The sequence below is a fragment of the Corvus cornix genome, chromosome 2 (assembly GCF_000738735.6).
Source record: "Corvus cornix cornix isolate S_Up_H32 chromosome 2, ASM73873v5, whole genome shotgun sequence".
In the NCBI taxonomy this organism is placed as follows: domain Eukaryota; kingdom Metazoa; phylum Chordata; class Aves; order Passeriformes; family Corvidae; genus Corvus; species Corvus cornix.
Window position 1 is genome coordinate 142,442,665 of NC_046333.1, and position 19,013 is coordinate 142,461,677.

The 19,013-nt window shown below is 44.2% G+C and overlaps 1 protein-coding gene across 2 annotated transcripts in view; it reads left to right on the forward strand.

Moving 5' to 3' along the window:
- The window catches only part of ZHX2 (zinc fingers and homeoboxes 2), a 75,558-nt gene that overhangs the window by 6,930 nt on the left and 49,615 nt on the right, over window positions 1-19,013 (forward strand). The gene's annotated exons all lie outside the window — the stretch shown is intronic.

Here is a 19,013-nt window from a genome sequence, read left to right on the forward strand (position 1 = left end):
GGCTGCCTGGCTGGAAGTCCACATCTGTCACTGCTCCCACCCATGGGACCAGCACACCAGTGCCCTCCTTTTGCTCAGCCAAAGATAGTTACAGAGTCCTTTACCGCTCATGTATTTACTATCTGGCATCCCCATGTCATCTCTTGCAGCCTGTCGCCATTATGATGCTGCTTTTCATTACCATCAAGTGATATTCAGTACCAGGAGTCATGACCTTGCAGTTGCAGATTTTTGGGATCCGTTCCTCACATCTCAGGACTTTGCATCCTTTTTTTTTTGAGACAGTAGCCCTTTTACCTGGGCTACTTAACCTAAGGCGCAGGTCCTCCCAACCTGTGCTTGGGTACAAGCATCTTGCTAGGAAGGTACCAGCTCCACTGTGTGACCACTGTGAGGGCTAGGTTTAGTTTTCTTTGAGAAGCCAGCTGAAAAAGCTGGCTGATGATGCTGAAAAAGCTTCACGTGGGGTTTCCAAACCAGGGAAAGTGCCATGGGTTGCCACATGGAAGAGTTGGCAAATGCGTCAGTCCCCAGCACGCCCATGCCGGGCTGCTGAGGGCAGGGGCTGCTGGCCACTGAGGACCTGCAGGATTTTGCCCAGCTTCAGCAGGTAGGAAATTCCCAGCTACAAATGGTGATGAGTAAATTCAGAGTAAAGTGCTGCCTAAAGAAGCCTTTACTTCTCTCTACCTGACTGGGATTCTTGAGCATAAGAGAGGAGTCGGCTCCATGTGTGTTTTAAAACAATTGGAGTGACAAGAAAGAATGATGTGTTTGGAGGGAACTCTTTTCTTAACTACATTTAAATAGGCATGTCTTTCTTTAGAGCATCCTCACAATTTTACTGTTGCTAAAATAGTTTTCACAGGATGCCCATTTTCTGTGTATCTGTTGGCTTATTGTCTGTGTGCCTTGGTGATGTCAGGGGGGTGAGGTGGTTTGGGAAATACTGCTCAAGGCAAACACAAGCTTCAAGATCCATGCTTAATCAGATAAAGGAAAAAAATCTTAGCTCTCTGAAGGATTTTGCTTTCAACCCTGAATATGCTTGAGTGCCTTAGATTCTGTTTGCTTGTCCTGTTGTCCTGTTACTGAACTTATTTTTATGTGTTCACCCTCTGTGTGATGGTCCAGGAGAGCGTGCGAACACTCAGTACGTGTCCAAATCAGGAGAGGAGTGTCACAATGTATTATTTATACTGAAAAGAACTTGTGCATAGGAATGATCTTAGCTCCAGCCCCATCTCTTCTGCAGCAGCAAATCAGAGCACTGAGTTGGTGGATTTAAAGTTAATCTCCTGAAATCTGAACTCCTTTTTGCTTACTCTGCTCTTTCTTCTTGGTGAGCAGTGAATGGTCTTGTTCTCACCACAAAGTGCTCAAGGGTGAGTGCTTTCAACCTCAGGGTCCACAGCCCTAGGGTGCAAGGGGTGAGCAGGGACCAGACACCCTTTGACACCTGGCTTCAATTCCATGCTGAGCCCTCTGCAACTCTCCCACAAATATCCTGGGGGACTTAACTATGGGGTTCTTCTAAATAAAAAATAATTTTAAAAAAAGCCCACAAATCCCTGTCTGCACCCTGTGCCCAGTTTAGGAGGAAGATCATTGTTGAGTACATGGTTTGCATTTTTAATTTCTTTGTAGTACCCTCTTGCTTCACCTCTTCCCCTAACAGTCTATTCCCACCCTGATATTTTTTTGGAGGGCTCCATCCACATCCCAGCAGGGAGCTTGCTGTGGCAGGGTGCTCGCAGGACAAGGGAAAGCACCTTTCCATATTCAGGGAAAGCACTGTTGTGGTGCTTGATGGAGTGAGGGGTCTGCTTTGAAATGTGCTATTGATGGGAAGCACTGCTGGAAAAGTGTGCGAGGAATTTTGCAAGGAGATATTGGGTATTTAACACAAGCTGCATCCCCAAATTGGTGGTGATGTCAATAGTACTGTATGGCAAAGCATTTGTGGCTGTTTGCAGGCTGCTTTACTTACAGATGGTAGCAGACAGCAAGAGGGGTGGGAATTACCACCTGGGCTCTGCCACGCTTTTAGCTTTTAGATACGTTGTGTGGAGTGATGTGAGATGTAGTTTGATGCATTTTGAATGGTGTATTTGCACAGGAAAGCTAAAATCATACCTGAGTTTCCTCTCGATATTGATTTCTGCAGCCAAGGTTGGAATTTGATCCTATATTTCAGTTATCTACCTTGCACTCAAGTCATCCTTTCCTGTTTCCTATTTGCCTCTCACTGGCACAAGCAGTATGACAACTTACACTGGTTCATGTTTTCATCTAAAATGTTTTAGTTATTTTATTTTTTTAATCTGTATTTTGTTCATCCCTATGTAGATAGCGGTTTTATTTGTTGCTTTTGTCTTATCCTGACCCTTTTACTGAGTCTCAGGGTGGAGGCTGCTACTGTGTGTTGTGAGGTCACTGTTCGGTTTGTGTATCTAGGCCCTGCTGTAGCATCTTCTAGAAGGGTTCCCATGCTGAGCTGCTGGCACAGATTGGCTGACATACCCTTCTTCTGCTCAGATTCGTGATTGCTGGTCTGCACAGCAGCGGAAAAGGACTGTGATTTGCAACCCTTTATTATTGGTCTTCGCAGCTTACAAATACTCAGTTTGGAACACTCTTCAACTTCTGCTGTGGCCACTTGGCTTGTTTGGAGTTGCAGCTTGATTAATTTTTGGCTACTGCATGAATCGCCCATGTCCCTTTGCTGTGTTGTAAAATCAGTAAAAAATAAGTTATCAAAGGGTTGGAAATAAAATTTTATCCACACTTAGCACTGAAAGTTTTGTAGTGTAGCTGGAGGAGAAGGTAAAATACCAACTTATTTTTCTTCTTTTTTAAATGAAACAGGCAGCTAATAGGAAGTTGATTAAGAAACATTTGAGGTTGGGTAGGTTTTTTAGGTTATTAAAGATTTTTTTTTTTACTTGTCTGCTGTTTTAAAATACCTGTTCTTAAATTATGTAGACTAGATGGTGTGAGAGTGAGGAACAGCCCAACACACATCTGGATTTGGCAGGGTTTGAAGTTTCAAACTATACGAAATTTCATCCTTAATGTGATTTAAATAGTTTAAGGTATTAAAGTCTTGAAATCAATGTTTATACTGACTTTAAGACACTCCCCACTCAAAGCATGAAGGAGTGTTACATGCTGTGGGTTTTAAAAAGAGACACTATGCATTCATTGCTAATTATGTACTTTATTATTGAGTCTGAGTAGTAATTTTTTTTCCAGAGCATGTTTGGCAAATGATAGTTTTTAATAAAATTACAGAATAAAGTAATTACTTGAAATTTAACTTAATAAATTTGTTTTATGTCTTAGCCCAGTAAGGATCTACTAAGGTCACCTTTGACCTGCATTGAAAGCAGCAGGCAGAATCATGTTTGAAGGTGAGATAAGTCAAGGACCAGTTTTGTTAAAAACTAGAGGATTATCCCAGGAGGGGATGTAGGAAGCTCATTGCTTAGGTGAGAGTGGGGTGTTGATGGGGAAATTTTTTGTCTCTTCAGTGAGAACCTGCAGATAGATTAGGCAAATTGTAGTTAATTATTTAACAAAGGGCCCGGTGCTGCGGTTGCCTTTGACTCCTGCACTACTAAAACATCTCTGGTTTGGAGGGTGGAATTAAGACTGTAACTTTGAGATTAAGCTTTTCTTTTCCTTATTCTCTTCCCTTTGAATGCAAGGCTCTTGACTGCCAGTCCTGGAACAGATGAAGTTTTGCACTCTGTGCTAAGAACACTTACATAAAAGGGAGATAGATTGCATCCAAAGCCTGCTCAGTTTGCTCTTGAGGAAGGTGGGTCTGTGCTGTCCTTATCCACCTGGGGGTCTTTAGGGAGCCTCTCTGCTACCAATCCTTGCTTTTTGTGCAGACCCCTATTAGAAAACCACAGAAAAGGCTTAATCTGTGACAAGCCAGATGTGATGTGAGCTGAAATCCAGGAGACTGATTATTCCTGGGGCCAGCAGGACCGACGCAAACCGCTTTTAGTGTGTTTGATTTGTGGTGTTGAATTCCTGCATGCACTGGGTCAGATTAACCACTCTCCAGAGCATGAGTAGTGGGGGTCTCTCCACACCCTGTTTCCATTAAACCAGTAGGAAGTTACTGTGCTGGGATTGATAGACCCACATACACATGAATGTGGAGGAAGACAAAAACAAACCTCACAGATCTTTTAGAAATCAGTGATACTGGCAGGGATAATGCCATAAGGTGACATGCTTTCCTGTCCGCAAACATACAGCAAGGGATGTCAGTTCAGACATATGAAAGTGTAAGTACAGCAAAGATACCTTTTCACCAAAGTCCTCGCTGCATCTGAGGCTGAAATCACAGAAACTGTTCTTTGATGTTGGCTTCCCAGTTGTATTGTGAATGTGGCTTTCAAAGTGCAGCTTTGAACAAACAGTTGAGACCTTTAAGAGGCCTCAACCCCCCCTCTTTTTATTGGCATTTTTACATTTGTATTGCTCTGGGGTGCACACATGCACCTGCACATAGGCATGGCGTGATCCTGCCTGATTAAGTGTTTGGAACATTACTCTTAGGTTTAAGACACAGCACTGAGGCCTTTTCAGTCCCACAGATGTGCCCAGAGCATCAGGATGGTCGGTTCAGACCACTTCTAGCAGCCTGCATCCCTGCTGGGTGGCAGCAGTGGGGCAGGGGGTTGCATGTGGTTCTGCTGGAAGTCCTGTGATCAGCTTCTGGGTCTTGCTGTGATGGGGAGAATTTGATAGAAGGATCAAGCCATTCCTTCACATTATCACATTGTAGTGAATGGGCAAACACTACTGTTCTCGTCTCGCCTTTACCTCTGAGATCACCAGCAGCTGCTTCATTAACTATTAATGGCCTGCTCATTAATGCTGTAAGAGGCTAGGACCAATCTTGCAAATTTTCTGGACTCTTTCCCTGAAATATTTATGACTTGCTCGCTGTGCAAAAGGGCAAGAGCAACAGCAGAGAACATGCCTCCAAGTTTTGTTGAGCTATATTAAAGAGCTCATGAATGTGAAGAAGCTGGCAGCTTCTTTCTGTTTTTTGGCTTTCTGAGCTAGTGCTGCACATCTGGCTCTAGGGGTCGAGTGGGCTGGTGGTTTGCTGAAGCAGAGGTGGATGCTCAGGTGGCAGAGTCTTGGATGCTTTATTGATGATCTCTAGTTCCTGTAGTGCTTTCCTTGCATCCTCCTGCACAAACACCAAGGTGTAATTGATACCTCCAGGGGAGATTTTATTGTTCTTAAGAGGTGGGGAAACTGAGGCACAGAAGTTGAACAATTTGCCTGGAGCTGAGCAACAGAAAGCCAGCAGAGGATGGAAATGTTGTGCCCAAACTGTTATGCTACTTTTGATTGAAGTCTGGTTAGTGTCAAATAGGTGTACGCTCGCTAAGCCTCACCTGAATGCTCCGAGTCATTCCTGTCCCATTCCAGAGCTCCTACATGATCGCAGAGAGGAGCATTGAGTAGTGCTTTCTCTGGGAAGAAGCCAGTTTGTTTTAGTTCTCTCTGGTGCCAAGAAACAGCAGGGAAGCTATTTTACCCCTCCATTCAGATTTTGGAGGTAAAACTGTTCAGCTCATGCTTAAGTCTACCATCAATAAAGACTCTGTCCACTGAATCCCAACTGCAGCTCAGCTGGTGGTACACCAGGCACATTAAAATCTCTGTTTCTTTCCCACAGCCATCTGCAGAGCGAATACTGGTGTAAATACACGTGGGAGGCATTTTTTTGTAAAGTGGGGAGATACACTTTAAAGAGAACAGGTATGACTGTTGTGGTGGCTGAGTCCACTTTACGCTCCCCAAGTTGCCTTAAAATTGGTCTCTCCTTACAACACGGTGCTAGAAACTTCTCCCTTTGTCTAGATTCTGCTGGTCACTGGCCCTCTCCCCTCCCCCCCCCCCAATCCCTTTTCCCATTGGCCTCTGTTATGTCATTCAACTTTGCCTCTGCCCCCTAGGCCTCAGACTATTGGTTTTGGATGCTCTGCCCGCCTTTGGGAGTTTTTGGGATAAAACTGGCGCGGGCTTTTGGTTTGGTTGTTCTTTCTTGCCTCTGTTCCCTTCGGGGTGTTGCCATTAAACACCTTGGAATCGCATGCAGAGAGCCCCTCTCTCCTCTCTGTCTCCGGTTCGTGCACAGACTGTGGGTGTGAGCGGCTGTTCGCGACCACCTGCGAAGGTGAGACTGTGTGCACGCGTGGGTGCTGGCAGAGCGCCGCCTGAGCCGTCCATGAGGGACCCAGTAGGGACAAACGCGGCGTTGATCCACCGAAGCCTTCTTCCATATGACTCCAGGAATGAGGACCGGTCTGTACAATGTTTAACATCTTTTCCATTTGCAGCTGGCCTTCAGAGTAAAAGGTCCTCTGTCTTTAGAAGATGCAGGGTGTGTCAGGAATGACCAGCCTTTAATAGTATTTGAGCTTCTGGGCTTGCAAGTAGTGCTGAAGCGGAGCCGGGTGGCAAAATAAATCCATATCAGAAACATTCTCTGGTACAACTCGTATCATTATTTCTTACAGAGTGAATATTTTATCCCACATTATATCAAATTGCAAGGGATGCTTGTTTTCTCTCCTGGAGCTATTCCTTTTAATTGCTTGAACGAAGTTAGGGCAGACCCAGGGTAGAAATTTAAAGCTCTTCACTGAAACAATGTTTAAGTTAATGTTTATGTCACGCTGCTATGGCAAGGTGAATGTGGTAGGCACAACTCAGTGGTCATGCTGTGCCCTGTATGATTTCAGTAGGCATTGATGGGACTCCCTTGTCAAGCTGATCTCCAGCAGTATTCCAGCAGTGCACTGATTGCCACCTGCTTTTGCCCTCAAAACAGCTTGTCTCTGGGGAAGACTTCTGGGATTCTGCTGCTACAAGAATAAAACCAGATCTTAAGCTACTTTTGTGACTCTTTATTGAGATAGTTCCTCCAAAAGCTGGAAAATGGGTAGGTGCAAGAGTTGAGTCCATGTGTGTTGGCTGGTGCAGCTCTTCTAGAGACAGCTGCAGTGGAGGCTGCAGAGCAGATTGTTGGTGTTTTTTAGTTACCAGTGGATGCCATTACCTCTCCTTTTGTAGAGCTGCTCCCTTCCTCAAGGAAGATATGCCTCTCAGCAAGCCCACCAAGATTTGGGAGCCCTTTCCTCACCCTTTCCTTGGTAGTTAGGAGGAGTCTGCCATCCAAAACCGACACCATTCCTCCAGCTCTGAGTTTGAGGCTGAATCACAGGTAAGAGATGATGTAAAATCTCTCTTCCTATGCAGAGGGAATATCAGTGTAATTCAAAATGTTGGGAGCCTTGTCTTATCACTGCCAAAGGCATCAATTATCAAGTATCAATTATGTGAGAAAACTGTGATAATTAACACTTCGAGTAAGTAGAAACTTACGGTATCCTATGAAATAACGGGAAGAAGGAGGTGTTCTCTGTAGAAACAACAACTTCCAGTTCTTGGTATCGTAACATGAACTAAAATGGTGGCTGGCAGCAGAGAAATTCCAAATGTATCTTCTGCCTGCAGCTCAGATGTGAGCTACGTTTCCAAGGGGAAAGCATGTGTTTGCAGTCTTGGGCAAGTTCCTGATTTCAACACTTTCGGACTGAGAACTGGACTGTGCTTTAGAGGATGCTACAACTCATTATTCATTTTCCTTTTCTGGCAGTGTAGTCATGTCAAGATAAAAATGATTGCTCAGATTTATGAAAAGTGGTTTCTAAAGTCTAGCCTTTTTCTTGGCATCTGAGTGATCTGTGGAGCACTGGGAGTTCATTGGGACTTGCAGGTCTCTAGCATTTTTGGTAGAAACCAGCTGTTGATGAGCTATATCTGTGTTTGCCTGTTTCCTCAGGGGTGATACACAGGGTTGGAAATGTTAGTTGAAGTTTTCATGTGTGTTTAGATTGGTGGGTACTCCAGCCAGCAGCCTCTTTGGGTTATAGTAAGTTCTGACCCAGGAAAATGTTATCCAAGCCTAAAATTAAGAGAAGAAGGGGCAAAATCAGTTCATGGGCAGAAATGGGGGCACAGGTCAGACAGCCAAATGAAATGGCTCCTGGTTGAGTCTGGGATGAGGTTATCTTGGAACACCTGCTAAACCTGGCTTTTTCAGAAGAGTTTAGTATCCTTTGAGATGTGTTAGTTCCTCATTTTTTCCGCTGATGCCATTTATGCATTGTGCTTGCCTTGGCTTAAGGACTGCACATTGTCCTTTGACTGCCCTGCTTGTATAGGGGGGTCCTTCTGCCCTAGCCTGATGTGATGGGGCCCAAAACAGCACTCATCTAGAGTTTGTGTATCAATGAAAACTGTGCTGTTGGGGGGTTTATTAAACCATTTATTTCATGGCATCAGCATCTTGGCTCTTACTTGACAGCATCCGATGGTCCCCGCCTCCAGTGGACTGAGCAGATCTGTGTGGCAAAGCACAAAGGCTTTGTATTACGACACAGGCTGCACTGTATGCTGGGGAGTTAGCTCGCATCCTGCCTTCTGCTGAAAATAGCTCGGGGTTAAGCCGTGCCTACACTACAGGCTCCTGCCAGCAGCACTGTCCTGGCCAAACGCGTGGAGAGGTGCGATTCCTGAGTGACGCGGCGCTGTTGGCACAGCCCTGAGGCACAGCGTGCCTGTGCTGGGGAAGCCACCCTTCCTCCAGCCTGGGAGTGACTCGTGCTGGGCTCCTGTGGGCCCGGCTCTGCCGCAGTAGCCCTGTCCATTGTGCAGCATTTTGTGAGGTTACATGGGTGTTCCTCTGCTGCTGGAGTATTTCTGGGAAATTAGTTGCTGTAAATTTTTAAAGGTGTTTTTTCAGATCCTCCTAAGTAAAACAGAGGTGAGAGATGCATTTTAATGTTCCATGTTCTCTCTTGCCCTCTTTCTTTGCAGGGTGGTTCCAGTGTTCCTGCTGTGCTCTGAGCAGGGCATGGTGGCTGTTATTCTAGCTATGTGCCATCTAGTGCTGGATAATGTTGCGAGATCCAAAAATAAAAGGTGGAAAAATTTTCAGACAGAGGAAACAAGGCACAACTTTACCTCTTGGGCAGAGCAGCTTCCTTCCCTCTATCTAGCACAGCTTCACTCCTTGAGTCTTGAAAGATGGATACTGCTGTATTTTTACTACCTGCTCTGTATTTCCACACCAACTTTTAATCCTTGGCTCCCTTCAAGAGATTATGTTGTTACACTGCTAGTACAGGTTCTTTGATAAAATACTGCTGTTCTCTTCCTCCCCAGCATTTTAGAGTTACACATTTCTTTGCTCAAGAAGAGCACTTCAAGATTATCCCCAGCCTCACTGGAGAAGCAGGGGGAAGAGTGGTTAATTGGTGCTTATTTGATCTCATATTTCTTAAAATACAAGCACCTTGTATCCTCTTGGGTATTTTCCATATCAGTATTTGTGATACAGGAAAGTTTTGTTACAAGAATTAAGTGAAGAAGCTCTGAGGAATAAAAACGGTTTACACAAGGTCAGGGAATTAAAACCTCTCCCATAGCCTGGCTGGAACCATACCCTCTTGCCCTCTCTTTTCCTCTGGTCCACCCATGTCCCTGGGTAATGAGTTGCTACCTGAGTGGCTCAGCTTGTCAGTACAGGATAGGACCACTGATTTCCAAACGAATTGCTGAGGATGTGCCAGCTGAGGCCACATCAGACCTGCAAGTCTTTTATTTATCTGTTTGCTTGTATGTTGCAAGTCACTCACTGCTTTTGGCAAAACTAGTGCAATCATTCAATCTGTTGAAATTGCCTGCTTAAATCATCAGATAAGATAAAAGTCTACTAAGATGTGATTATCAAGAAGAAATTGTCAAGATGGCCAACTTGGCCTCCTTTAGGAATGTGGGTTCTGACTTGAAACCAATACATGGTAAGGCTGTGATTTTGGCTTGGTTTTCTCCCAAAGTATGGGAGGTGTCTCATCCTTTGTAACAGTCTTGACCCCTCCCCCCTCCAGTGAAACTTGGCAAAGTTTCTTCCTGCAAAGGGAACCCAGAAAATTATTTTTCTAGAGCAGGTACTCCAGTTAAAATGCAGACATGCTATGGAGAAGCAGAGCTTGAAGTGTTAACTGCTCTCCAGCAAGTTTCATATACATATATGCACATATATATATGCGCCAGTTCTCTTGATAGCCATGGAAGGCAGGGATGTCCAATTTCCAAGAGCATAAAGAGCATAAAGCTCTTGCATTTAGCCTGTTCCAACAGATAATAGGAGGTGTGACCTCAGTATCATTTTTTTAATTACATCAGTGTTTCTTGTTCTTCCACACTCTCCCTGCAGCCACGAAATCACAGTTACTATAGGAATTTACGCTGGTGTCCCAATGTTCAAAACCAACACTTGCTATTTCTATATGTTTCTTGGAGTTTTTTTGGGGTTTTTGGTGCTAAAGACAAATAAACAAGTCAATAGGCAAAGCATTTGAATGACTGTGCAGTCATTATAACTGATATCAGGGCAAAGGAATGCAAACTGGCCAGTCTGTGGCTTCATGCCTTTAGCTCCTGTCCCTCTGTTTTGTTTTTCATTTTGAGCACAGGAAGGGGCCAGTATATGACCATATGCTTACAAAATGCTGGTTACACATCTTCCAAACACTGTTGTCATAGTAATGATATGACATGTGTATGTCACATTTTGTCACACTGTGAATGTACCTGTACAACTCTAAACCGTACTGTGTTTTTTCCTCCTTTTATTCATCACCAATAATGACAATTGTTTCCAAGGAACTTAATGCATCTGTTCCAAATAAATTGGAAATGTGATTTCACTTCTGTCAGTGCCAGTGGGAATTTCATATCCTGGGAAATATGCAAGAGTATTGCAGGGAAAATGTTAAGCATGTACTTAAGCATCATTGATGGTGATCAAGTTAAGTCTGCTTTGAAACCATAGGAGCTATTCCCTCTTTCCAAGCATTGGTCTTATCGGGCAGTTCTGAAAGAAGGAGAATTGCTCTCCCCTTGCAAGGCCCTAAAGATGGAATTGAACCTGGAGGGAAGAAATAGTCAGCAGAAGTTCAGGCTGATACTTCTGTGAAGATTACCTTGATCATACCTTTTCATTTTCCAAAGATAAGATCCTTTCAGCACGATCTGATGATTCTTTCAGTTTTCAAATGTTGTGTGTATGGGTTTTTTCTCTCTTGTGATTTGTTTTCCTTTATTTTTCTTGTCCTGTAATAGCCTTTGCGAGTTTAACAAGGTTTTGAAGTTAACACTACTTTGAGGCAGTGATATCTAGGCCAAAGAGGTTCACACCTCTTTGGTGTAAGTGAGTTCTTGTGATTTTTGTGGAGGGAAGTCTTGTGATGAGAACGTGGAGAAGCAGGGCCAAGGTCCAAATTCGATCTCTCTGGCTTTTCCCCCTGCGAGCCTTTGGCAAATGAGAGATGAATGCAGGCTCCATATAACCATCTTTAAAATAGATATCCCTTGGGGAGAGTATGGATTAATTAACATTTCAGAGACGCCTTGAGTTTCTTTGATAGGTGTTGCAGAAATGCACAAAAAGGGTTTTTTTCTTGCTAGACACAGGCTGTCCAAAGGACGAATTTTAAGGATGTTGTTTTACCTCCTCAGTGCTCTTTTTTCAAATGAAAGACTATTTAACTTATTTTGTATGTATCAGTATGGTGTTTTACTGCCAATTTAAGCCAAATAAAATGTATAGTGTCTGGACCAAGACTGGATTTTGTACCTTCACATCATGAGAGCTCATGCTGATAATTTGCCAGTAGCCTCAGCTCTTTGATAGTAATTTGCCAGATGCTATACTGAACCTCATTTGCATCTGTATTTACATAAATGCTTTAATTAAAATTGTATGCACCAACCTGAAATAGATGAACAGCACTGCCTGCTATTTGTTTACATTCCCTGACAATAAAACCCTACCTTGGCTGCTTCTTGCAGGTTGTATGACTTGACAAGGCTATTTGAGGTGCAGACTAGAAACTTGACAGGCCTCTAGTTAAACTCTGCTGCAAACTGAGGAGGAACAGGAATCTTTCAGGAAAAATTCTGCCTTTATTTTAGCAGCAAAGAAGATCTGAGCAATTTGATTCAAGCGGTCAAGTTTGGTCCATATCCAGCCCTGAAGTTCAAGCTTTAGGGTAATTTTGTGCAGTCAGAATTTATAATTCCTTGCACACGATGCCTGCTTTGTCACACATCCAAAATGTGAAACTCTACACTATCTGAGGACAGTAGAAAAACTTTTTAAATACAGCCTCCATCAAGAATAAAATTTTTGAGCACTGCTCATCTCTCAACAGAGCATTACAGGCTCCCTGTAGGGCAGAGTGCTCTAAGGGATTTTGGGGCACAAGTGGGGCACCGGTTGTTTCAGAGGGACATGTGAGAGCATATGGCTGAGTTTGGATGAAGGCAGTGGAGACTCTGGGTCTTTTTTTTTGCTGAGACCACACATTTCATCTGGAAACCACAGCCATATAAATACAAATTAAATCCAAACTCTGCATTTTGCATTTGGACAGTGGAGCATGTTCCAGTTGATGCTGCTGTGCTGCTTCCCAGTTATTCAGCAGTTGTCATAATGTTGCAAAGGACGAATGGGAAAGTTATGACTGATTCCACAGACTGCTTTGAAGATCCATGAAGGACAGGCTAAAGAGAGCTTAACTACCCTGCCTGTGTTTGGAGGGTTGCTGAGCTTGGTTTAAAGGTGTTTGCTTAATTTGCTTTATAGGATATTCTTCAGAGCCAATGTTTCCTTCACTGAGAGGTTGTATCTGTGCAGAGGCTTGGACTATGCTCCATTTTAATTGTAATTAATACATAATTAAAGGTCCTTTTCAACCCAAACTATTCTATGATTCTGTATAAATTTGAGAATTACCAGTAGCTTTCTCTGGTGACCTCTGATTATATTTCCTGTAGTAATTTCTGAATCTCATATGAGAGAGTCCATTTAGGTTCAGCATATTTGTACATTAACATTCATACGCTAACCTATTTGCTTGATGGCTCTGTTCAAGATGCTAAACTGTCCCCTGTATTATGACCTGTGGGACAGGTGACCAAAACCTGTTTATTGAAGTCCACGTGAAAGAGCAGAGGAACAAAAGCATCTACATTTGTGGCAAAGTGGCCTAAATATTTAAATAAGGGGGTGTTAGTAAGGTGGCTGGAATGCATGCTCAGGGTTGTGGAGTGAGTGTTGGTGCAGGGTGATGGTGTCGAGGGAAGCTGGAGCCCACCCTGCTCCCATGGGCATTGGAGTGCCACAGCCCTGAGCCTGGCACAGAAATGGCAGCCAGCAGCGATGGCCAGGGTGATACCCTGCCGGGGCACCATCTGCCACAGCTGAAGCCTGCTGGGGGTTGTAACCAGACAGCACTTTGCACTGCTGGGGTGTGGTGGTCTCAGCCAAGTAATGGGTGCGACAAAGCCAGATTTGCAACCTTGCCTTAATTTAAACTGACATAACAGAAATAAACCCAAACTATTAGTCTTGCTCTGCCTCATCCATAATAAGAGGATGAAAACACCATATTAAATTCATTTTGGCAATGGGGGTGCTCTGATACTTGAGAGGAAGGTGGGGAAGGCAGCAGAAGGGAAGCAGCCCTTGTTCCCCCTGTTGTGAGGGGAAGGAGAGGAAGGTACTTGCTGGTTACTCAGTCCGGCTTTTATTGGTCACTGAGCAGAGCTCAGGGCCGGGCGGCACTCGTCTCCTCTCCACTAACGAAGCTTTTTCAATGTGAGGCAAGCAAATGAATGAGAGGGCCTGGGATGTGGTGTACAGGGGAGAACCTTTCCCCCAGGGAAAGTGTCCTGTTGGGAAGGGGTACTTGCTTTAAAGTCTGCTGTGCAGTTGTCTCCTCTGACATTTTGGAGATCCATTGGCCAGCTGTCCCGGTTCAGCCCTCTGCTTTCTCCTCAGACATCTGTGCCACATATCCCAGCAAGGGAGGAAGCAGGATGGTGGCTGGTGAGCAGGAGCCCTGGAAAAGTGTGGATTACAACCTGACTTTTAACACTGAAACAGCTGCTAGTTTGAATTTGGACTGACTTCCAAGGTGTGGGTACCTCTGCTTATGCCCAGTTTGGTACCTCAGGCTTTCCCAAGGGGAGCTTTTGGTGTGTTGTGAGGTGGGAGAGCAAGGAAGGGGGTCCAGCAAGCAGTAGCCTTGCATTTGGAGAAGGTTTCTTTCATAAATCGTCATGTCTGTTTGATTTTAAAAGTCTGCACTAGTGCTGCAAGTCTAGTGAGTGCTGTAAGCCAGCCTTTAATCAGCCTGTGCGTATTTTAAGAATTGTGCCGACTGTTACTGCCTCAGAGATACCTGGAGATTTGGTCGAGAGAAGCCTGTCCTAGTTTCCCGGGGTAGCCAGCAAGGCGTGCTCATTTCCCAATTTAACGTGAGTCTTCTCAGTCTTGTTTTTCAAAGCATTTTCTTTGAAAGATTGCAGAGCTCCAAGCAACCAGTTAATGCATGGGGGAAGAGAGAAGACAGAGTGTAACAGAGCAATAATTCCTGCAATTAGAAGTATATTAATAACTGCAGTTGGGCCATGGATGGAGTAGAGCAGGGCGGGGTTCTGGAAGGAGGGCCATCCTTGGGCAAAGGGTCCTCCAGCCCTGCTGCAGAGAGGGCAGCTCACTTGTCTGCAGCTCTTTGGTTATAGATGTGCGATGCTGGAGGGAGCATCCAGCAGCCTAGTGCAGGACTGGCACGGTGTGTTCCTAATGAAGACAAGGTTTTATTAGGTAAAATCATGGTAAGAAAGTGTTGGGGTTAAATTATTTGCATATCAGAAGTCATTTAGGCTGGGGGTTTTGTTTGTGTCACACAGCGGGTGTGATGGAAATGATTACTCGTCTTTCCATCACAGCTCTCCAGACTGGGAAAAGTGAATATAAAAAGGTTGATGGATCTGTCCAGATGTTCCTCTGGATCTTGAGCTTGCCAGATAAGTCCCAGAGCAAGGGAATAAATGCTCATCTTAGTCAGACCCCTCTTGAGCTCTGACTTGGAAGTACACAGTCTCTCTTGCTATATGCCCAGATCCCCATGGAACAAGGTCTTGTCAAAGCAGGTGCCCAGCTTCCAGCAGAAGCACACTTGATAATCAGACTTTTGGACAATGTCGTGGTGGTCCCAGCATCGCGCCATCACCAAAATACACAAAAAGCATCTCTCAGAAGTTAAAGCATTCCATTCTGGAAAAGCACTTGAGAGACAGTTGATTAGCTCTTTATTTTCACCAACCTAATTGAAATTCCCAACTACTTTATTTATTTTTTTTTCTGCTGTCATCTGAAGTTGTAAGCAAATTTTCTGAGTTTGTCCATACTACAAACTGTCACCTATTGGTGGGAATCCTCTGAAAAGTGTCCTATCTCCATTTACCATATGTGTGTATAGATGAAGTTGATACAAGATCTTCAAGATGTCTGGAACAAGTCATCTCCTCCTAAAACAGGATGTCACCTGAGGCCAGTTCTTACTTATTTCTATTTCAGAAAGAAGAAACACATCAGGTTGATGGAACAATATAAAGCAAAGCTGGAGGCTGTGCAAAATAGTTCATAATCATGGAGGAAAACTTGGCAGAGGGGCAGAGAAAGGAAGGGATGAATTAATGCTAAAACGTGGCTGAGTGGTTTTAATGTGTTTGTTTCATTTTAGCTTTCTTAGATGTTGTCAGCTGTTGTTTTGAACACCCAACAGCAAAGATGGTATTAATGGTATTAATGAAAATAGAAGCAGTATGGGAAGAGGGCATTTACTGAATTTGGAAGTCAATCCAGATGCCCTTTCACTGTTAGTTGGATTTTATTATTTAAAAAATCTACCTTTTTGATCTGGAATCACTCAGCAAAACCAGTCCTTGGCTCAGATGGATGTTTGACTTAAATTCTGATGTTCTCTTTTTCTTCTTTTTAAACTAAGAAAACCCTTAACTTAAAAAGAAATGATACAGTATTTGCAGAATCAATAGAAAAGCTGACCCAGATAAAAGTGTGCAAAAATTGGTTTCATGCCCTAGAACTTTTCCTGCATGCTTTTTGATGCAATGTATCTGATCCTTCAAAAAGGAGGTAACATACAGTGATCTCAGCAGCTTTGAAGAATTGTTCTGGAAGAATAACAAGGAGTACTGGAGAAAGGGGTGTGCACTTGTATGGTTTTCTCCCCCTCATTAAATATATCATGAGACAGAAGAAATGTAATGTCATGTTGCTGGTTATGTGGAAGGATAAGATAAATTTTGTATGAATTCTGATTTTGTCTGATTTTTAAAAGGTGAAAGTGCATTTCTCCTGAACAGTCTTCACAGCAGGATGGGAATTGCACTTTATCTTCCTTGGTTCAAACCTGCTTCTGCTGGAGTGAGTGGCAAAGGTGTATCTAAGCAGTAGCAGGGTTCTCTCTCTGAAATGTAATTACGTCCTCCATTGTGAATCAGGTAGAAAGCTTAAAAAGTATCTGGTGTTCCAGATGTATTCCACTAGAATCATAGAATCATAGAATGGTTTGGGTTGGAAGGGACCTTAAAGATCATCTCATTCCAACTCCACTGCCGTGGGCAGGGACACCTCCCGCTAGACCAGACTGCTCAGAGCCCTATCCAGCCTGACCTTAAACACTTCCCAGGGTGGGGCACCCACAGCTTCTCTGAGCAACCTGTTGCCAGTGTCTTGCCATTCTCACAGTAAATAATTTCTTCATAATATCTAATATAAACCTATTCATCTTTGATTTGAGCCCATTCTCCCTTGTCTTGGCACTGCATGCCCTTGTAGATATTCTTAACCCATCTTTCCTATAAATTCTCTTTAGGTACTGGAAGGCTGCAATTAGGTCACCCTGAAGCCTTCTCTTCTGCAGGCTGAACAATCCCAATTCTCTCACCCTTTCCTCATAGGGGAGGTGCTCTATCCTTCTAGTAATCTTTGTGGCATCTTCTGGACTTGCTCCAACAGGCTGATGTCCTTTCTGTGTTGAGGATCCCAGAGCTGGACACAGCACTGCAGGTGGGGTCTCACCAAAGCAGAGTAGAAAGGCAGAATCACTCCCCTCAACCTGCTGGCCACAGGCTTTTGATGCAACCCAGGACTGTCTTTCTGGGCTGCAAACGCACATTGCCGGATGGTGTCCAGTGTCTCATCCAGCAGCACCCCCAAGTCCTTCTGGGCAAGGCTGCTCTCGATCTGTTCATCCCCAGCCTGGATTGATACTGGGGGTTGCCCCAACCTGGGTGCAGCACCAGCACTTGGTCTTGTTAACGTTCATGAGTTCTCATGGGTCCACTCCTCATACTAAGGTGGATCCAAACCTTAACTGTATTCCAGTATAGCACTTAGATCTGGAGGAATCACACGTTCAGTGAACCTCTTATTGCTTTGGTTTCCAAAAACATCCCAGGCTGTTCAGGGCTGTGTACCCGGACACATAACAAATTACTGTTCAATACAGACATCAGTGCAGTGAAGGTGACAAATTGATAGGATAAATTTGTGGTACAGCAAGACTGACAGGCTGTAAGAGAGTTTCATTCCATCCCTTTGTATTCTTGGCCTTAAAAGTTAAAGTCTAGCTGGAGGGGAAGGATGGGCCCAAAGTTACTGATTCTTAACAGAATAAGCAGACACACTGCCCAGGCTGTTTTCTATCCCCAGGACAGGGAGAAAAGGCCACAAAAACAACTGCTTTGTGGGGATTTCCACAATCCTTCCCAGTCCTTGGGGTCAGTTGCTTCTTTTAAGTGCTCAGTGTATGCAGACTTTCCCCTTTTGGCTCCATTTACTGGAGCATGGGGAAACTGAAGAGACAGGGCCAGAGCTGTGCAGCTGGGACAAGTGCTGCGGGCAGGAACCTGCCCCGGGAGATGCTCTCATCAATCAGGAGCTCCAGGAGTTTGCAGTGGGGAGAGCAGCTGAAGCTCAGGACCAAGCAAGAACATATAGCAACATATAAGGGACTCTGGGCAAACTTTCCGAGGGTCTGTTTGTGGCTCTGTGATTACTGGTAGCTGAAAATAGGTCAACTGGCATGAATGTATGGCTCTGCTGGCCCAGGTACACCTCACTGAACTTTCCAGGTATAGGGACATGGATGGTCTTACTGAAAACAAGAGATCCACTAACATGTAACAGTGCTGGTCTTCATGAGCAAATGAAGCACAAACACAATTATTTGAGAGGAGCAAAGTGATTTTTTGCTTTATGTTTATATCCTGTGCTCATTTCATTTCTTGCACCAGTTTTGCAGCAATGGCTGCTGTGTTTGGCAGGAATTTGCAAGCACATTAGTGCTTACAGCCAAAAGTAGAAATGGTCTAAACAGCCGGAAAAGGGAAACCCCTTCCTCTTGTATTTACTTTTATGGCAGCAAAATGTAATCGCTGTCTGGTCTTGATAGGTCTTGTTTTTTCCCCTTTTATTTGTTTTTTTTTTTCTTTTCAGCTTGAGGGTTGAGGGAAACAAAAGAGGGAATTAATAAAGAGCAAGGGAAAAGAGTGATTGCTGCCGAGCTCTGTCATGTGGTGAGGAAATCAGGCTGAAACTGGAGAGACCAGGCCAAACCTAACAGTCGTGCTGGGAGGCCTTGAATTGTGTCACTCTGACAGCGGATCTAAGCAGTGAAAATAGCTGGTGATGTTTCTGGCTGCAGTGTAGCATCATCCGTATGTGAAGTTGTGCTGATGAGTTGCTGCTCACAACACTTTCCCCACCCGCCTGCTCTTACAGGCAGCCTTGAGTGATGACCCCCGTCCTTCCCAAATTGGCACATGAATTTAGACCATAGGGACTGATGTGGGGTAGCATGTTCTTCTGTTGTGTTCGCTTCAGTACTCTCTTTTGGTTTTTCCCACTCTAACACTGCTGTTGTTATGAGCTTGGGTATTTGGTGGGTAGTGGAAGGAGTGTGTGATTTTTGGCTCTGTCCCCAGTGTACAACTTACGCTATGTCTCTCCATCAAATTTGTAT